Here is a 6,161-nt window from a genome sequence, read left to right as displayed (position 1 = left end):
TGGCTCGGTGGCGTTTCATTTATGTCTTAAAAACTGGAATTTATATACGTAATATATAGATTTATCTAGGGATCATGCACAATTTGAGATCTCATGAGAGTTGGTGTTTCATTTATGTCACAAAAATTATTGGAAATTATATGCGTAATATATATGGTGTTCATGTCGTGAAAAATTGTTTATCATCTATCGGGCATGTTAAATCGTGATCCTCGACGAATTACGATGGTTCTTATATATTATATAATTATCAAGCCTAGAAAACATGAAAAAATTAAACCTTGAGTGTGAAAGTGTCACAAGAAAAATTCCACTTTGTGACGTGGCTACACATTATCTTTGTATGGCCAATTTTAACATACTATATATAGCCGAAACCCAGGCACCCAGCTAACAACCCATACTACCGAAAGCATATTAAAAATATATTCCCTGCGTTTTTTATGTACTGCATTTGGTTTGTCCTAAGTTAAATTTGTCCAACTTTGAGCAAACTTATAAAATATAAGAAAATATAGATGTTATGCTTTCTATAAATTCTCTTGTCCCTCCTTACAATTGTTCTCCATCCCAATAGGTGGGTCCCTTTCCAAAGCCCAAGTGTCGTATATGGTGCCCTACTGCACAAAAGGTTTGTAGGGGCGGGCGAAACGCCATTTTTAGGGGCGGATGGGGCACCCACCCCTGCTTTTCGCTGCTAAACCCCTGCTTTTCGCTGCTAAAAATTGCAGTTTGCAGGGGCCCTGAAGATGCATTTCCAGGGGCTGGTAGGGGGGTCACCCGCTCCTGAAAATCAATTTGTAGGGGTGGGTGACCTAAATACATGTGTTTTTTGCGTAGCAATTTCTAATGTAACTTTAGATTTTATATTATTACAGAAATACTAAAATGTGGTGTTATCAGATTCGCACCCACAACTACACCCATATGAACAGGTCCGCCTACAACAATGCATGCAATACAATGCAAGGCTTGCACAACTAGGAATTTCTCCTCTGGCCAACATATTTGAAAGCAAAGATGCCAATCATCATAAAAGGAAAAAGCCTAATCTCAAAGATAGAGAAGAATCTGGGTCAGAGTATGATCCTTCACAAGATGATTCTTGTGAGTCTGATAATGCTCAAGTGCTAATTCTTCCATCTTGAAACTTTGTTAGGGTTTAACTTCTTGTTTGCTGCTAATGTAACATAAATCCTGATTACTTCGTTTTGCATTCAAGGAGATGAGTCACAGACAAACTTTTGATATGCTGTAAGGTTTAAAGCTCGTAAAAGAGTTTTTGTACTCTAGTCTACTACAGTGACAAGGTCAAAAAGAATCAATGCGCAGCTGCATCCTTCACTGACAAGAAGTGACATCGATGTGCCACCCCCATCCTAGCCTAATATGAGCAAATCTACAGAAGGTGTTGCCAAATTTGAGTACCCTAGACAAGCTCCTATTGAAGGTTAGTTCTACTACAATGCTCACTACTATAATTCTATTACTTTTGATTACATGATGAATGAACTCTTACTTGCAGCAACTTTTTTAGATGTTGACCACATCCAACCTTTTATTCCTCCGTGTGATGGACCCAACCAAATGGCCAATGAAGGTGATGCTTTGTTACCATCATAATGCTTATCATTGCATGATGAATGCACTCTTACTAGCTGTTTTTTCCTAGATGGTTTGCCCCAGCATGATGAAGACCCACTCATGGCTCACGACGATGGAGCTGATGGCATTACACATCCCGATGAACAAAATCGGACCAATGAAGGTGATAGTCTGTTCATCTATTGGACATATTTCAGATTGTTTAAATGTTTGCTTTACTTCACTAATTGTGTTTTGAATGTACTTTTACAACTTGGAGGAGTGGAGCGCCGGGAATGGGAGCTGGGGCCTAGCATGGGACATGGTCTGCAAAAAATTACCCGAGCTCGGCGTGGCAAGCTGCCAGTTGTCATCAATGAAGGAAGAATAAGACCTTCTGTACCTCTTATTGCTGCCAAGTTTGCAATTGAATGCAACATTACAGTAAGGAACCACATACCAGTGCTCAAGCATTGGAAAGAGTACAAGAAACTTCGTGCTTTGGATACTCAGTTTATGCATGGGGATGATCCATGTAAGTACATTCTCCAATCATTACCCCATTATTTTGTGAACATAGGATGTTGCTTGCTGCAGCTCTGTTGGCCTGCAGCAAGCAGCAGCAAACATGCCCATTTATCAAGCTATTCGTTATCACACACACACACACACACACATATAGTTTCTTATACATGTTTTCAATCTGAAGGCAAAGTTGATGTCGACAAAAGTGATCTAACAGTTCAAAAGGGTTGTCTTGAGATGATGAAGTCGGCTGTTCGCCAACCATATGACATAGACTTAAGGGCACCCACAGTGTGCTGATAAATCGAACTGTGAGCTTACCAAACCAAACTCCGCCCACTGTGAGAGTCGACTACTTGATGTCAGAAATAGAAATCGACCTTCCAACTCTGTTCGACGCGAGAGAATAAAAAAATTGTCAACCATTATCTTTCAAGCCGGTTGGGACTATCCGTGTGCTAGGGAGTCACATTTTTTTGGGTCCCACAAAATGATGTCTACGCTGGAGCTACCGAACCATCCTTCTGTTCGACTTCTGTGTCTCTCAAGATCGAACCGGCCACTGGAGCTGCCCTAAGAAGAAATATTTTGATCTTTTTCCCCTGCATTCGGTTAGGAAGACTTCTCCTGTGAAATGCATAGATAATCAATAGTGGCTTGATCTGGTGGAATCATGGATGGATCCCAAAAAAATGGTTTGTTTCTTCTTCACAACCAAACTCTTGTCTTGTATATGCTACTCTTGCACGTGCCTTATGTTTGACGAGATTTTGTACCATATGAGCTATATATCTGATATGGATCATGTGTGCTATATCTCTAAGCAAAAAGAGAAAAGAAGCAAGGAAATGAAAAGAGACTAGCAAATGCAAGGCTTCACGTACATGCATGCATGACATGACAAGCTAATTGGGCAAGAGTGCATGCATACTTGAGTGTGCTAATTCTCAAGATTATCAGCCTGCTTTGATCTTTAGTCTATATGACAGCCCTTATGCATGGCGTCCTGTTCGTGTACAAAATGTGCATGCATGTTCTCGTACTCGCTCGTGGCTTGTAGTCTTGGCCCACCGGTCAGCGGCCAGTTGCCGTATATACAAGAGGGTACGAGCCCCACGTATACGCGCTGCCGGCTGTTCAACGTGCATCCAGGGATGTGACCACGTGTGTGCTTATCTACTCCTCGCGGATATCCCTCTAAGCTCCAACAACTTCCGCGCGGCTCGCGTGTAAACTAACAGATCGAATCGGCGGCTCTGGGTGCATGGCAAGTCCTCGACGCCTGCCCTATCTGTGCCTATAAAAAGCCAACACATCTCCACGCCAAGGGCTTTTCTCCGGGGGGGCAGAGGGAGCAGCGGGCGGCTGAGGAGCCAGGGGCGAGGCGCGCCCCAACCCATCTCCATCGGAGATGCAGACGACGCCGTGCACCTCCTGCTCGCCTTGACGAGCGGAGAAGCCAGGGAGGCAGCTGCGCTCGTCCATCATCATCCAAGCCACGCGCTGGAGTCGAGGGATCGCCGGCCGCCATCAAGCCCCCATCCACCGTCACCACCAGGATGCCGTCGACGGCTCGGCCGTCGGGCAGGGCGCCGCAGAGTAAAGGAAGATCGATCTTGAAGCAGAGCCGGCCACCGTGTCGACACCGAGGAATACGCCAAGGAAGCAAGAAGGCAGCCATGGCCGCCTCTCTCTTGATCTAAAGATTGGTGCAGGTTGATCCTCTATTTCTCTCTCTCTTTTTTTTCACAGATTGCATGCACGTAGAGAGAGAGGTAGTAGATGGACTACGAGGCTGCTGTCCACGACATGCTGTCGATCGCCACCGGGCTGACGAGCCGAGAGTCAAGAGGGTAGACGCCAGAGGAGCCGACAACGACCTCGCTTGCGCCTTCGTCTTCCTCGTCAAGCCTGCAGGCCTGTACCACGATGGCGACGACCTCGCCATCGTCTTCGTCTTCTTCGTCGTCTGCGCCAAGCCGGCGGCAAAACTCGTCCTCCCGTCATCTTCAGGCCCACCGTCCACCGTCGACAAGGAGCCGGTGTCGACAACTGCGCCAACGCCGAGGAGAGGCCGAGGAAGAAGTCGAGTGACGAGGAGAAGGCTAGGCCATGGCGCCTCCGTCCGTCTTCAGAGGCGCGCCAGCTAAGGTGCGGCCGGCGGCGAGGCTGGGGCTGCACGTTCAAGTCCGGCACCAAGCCGACAACGACGGCGACACTGCAAAGATGCCGGGGCAAGAAGGGACGTCAGGGCGGCAAGCGATGCTAGCGGCGGGCGGCCACTAGATGCCGAGCTCCGGGGAGCCGAAGAGCCGATCTGCACACATGCGAGCCCACGCGTGCATTGCAATAGGTGTGCGTGTGCTGTTGATGAGAAGCCAATAAACTATAGGGGCATGCACGGGGAGCACGTGCGCCACAATGAAGAGCAAACAGAGAGCAAGTGCATGGACGTGCAGGTGTCTTTGCAACTAATTGATGTCTCTGCAAACAGGACTTTTGCTGCGGAGTTACTTCGTGTCTCGACGATCGGCTGCCACGACGCCACTGTCAGAGCCACGTCTATCAAGGAGCCATGCCCAAGCTGATGGCGCCTCCAACTACCACCACGGCCAGACTCACACGCGGAGAAGCAGGGAGGTGCACTCGGCCATTGTCGCTCGAGCCACTGAAGCTAGAAGACGGCGACTACACTGGAGTCGAGGAATCCCCGGCGGAGTAACGGCACCCCTCCTCGTCGACTACTACTTTTGCTCGGCCACCAGCAGAGCGGCGGCACCCCTCGTTGTCGACGACCACCTCGGCTCGGCCGCCAGCAGAGCGGCGGCACCCCTCATCGTCGACGACCACCTCGCCTCGGCCACCAGCAGAGCGGCGGCACCCCCTCACCGTCGACGACCCTTTCAGCTCGGCCACCGGCAGGGCGACGGCACCATCGTGGCTGGCACTGCACATCCAAGCCCAGCGCTTCAAGCCCAGTATCGACCGACGACGACCACACCGCTGTGGAGATGCCAAAGTGCAGCTCGGCGACAAGGCCGGCGCTTCACATTCAAGCCCGGCACCGACCCGACGCCGCCATCACTGCGAAGACACCGAAGTGCAACCCGACGACGAGGCCGGCGCTTCACGTTCAAGTCCGGCACCGACCCGCCGCCGTCGCAGGACGCCGTCGGGCCGACCACCCCGAAGAGCTGCGTGGAGCCGGAGAGCTGACCTACAACTCGGCACCCGAGCACGCGCTCGCACGCATGTCCGTGCATGCATTGCCAGATAGATGCAAGTGCACACGCTTTGCACGACTAGCAAGCTAGCTAGTCACAGTCGCATGCACGAGTACGTGCGCCACCAAAGGAACAAGGTGCATCCACATACAGATGCCCTACAACTACAGATGCCCTACAACTACAAGATCCAAGTGTTCTGCGGACGAGAATTTTCCCGCAGAATCACTTCGCCTCCGATCTGCTGCCGCGACACTTCATCAACTCCGCCCACCTCGCTGCAGGAATGGATAGCTGCACGTCTACGCCGACGTGGAGGAGCCACACCGAGCCGGAGGCTTGTTCGCCGGCCAGACGCCTGACGAGCATTTGCACACATGCAAATTCATACGTGCCTTGCCACAAGCTAGCAAGTGCACCTAGGTGTGTTGATGAGAAAACAAGAGTTACAGTGCCATGCACGACGTGCGCCACAAGAAGACCAAGTTGCACCAAAGTGTTGATGCCTCGTCTCCACGGATCGTCTACTACGCCTATGATCTGCTATCACGATATTCGTCGACTCCGTCCAGCTCACCGACTCTGCATCGACTACCTACCCCTACAACGACTACGACGCCGTTCCGGACCGACGAGGCCGAACGACTAAGGCGGGCGCTGCTGATGTCCCAACAGCGCTACACCAGCTTATGGACCGACGAGGCCATGGATGACGCTGACACCATCTACACCACCACCACCACACATGCATGGAGAACGCGAGCGAAGACTGATGATGACGACCACAGCAGCTTAATCGGAGGTCCTCCGGCAAGCTAGACTTGCTGA

This window comes from Panicum virgatum, chromosome 3N (genome assembly GCF_016808335.1).
Source record: "Panicum virgatum strain AP13 chromosome 3N, P.virgatum_v5, whole genome shotgun sequence".
In the NCBI taxonomy this organism is placed as follows: domain Eukaryota; kingdom Viridiplantae; phylum Streptophyta; class Magnoliopsida; order Poales; family Poaceae; genus Panicum; species Panicum virgatum.
This window is presented reverse-complemented; position numbering follows the sequence as displayed.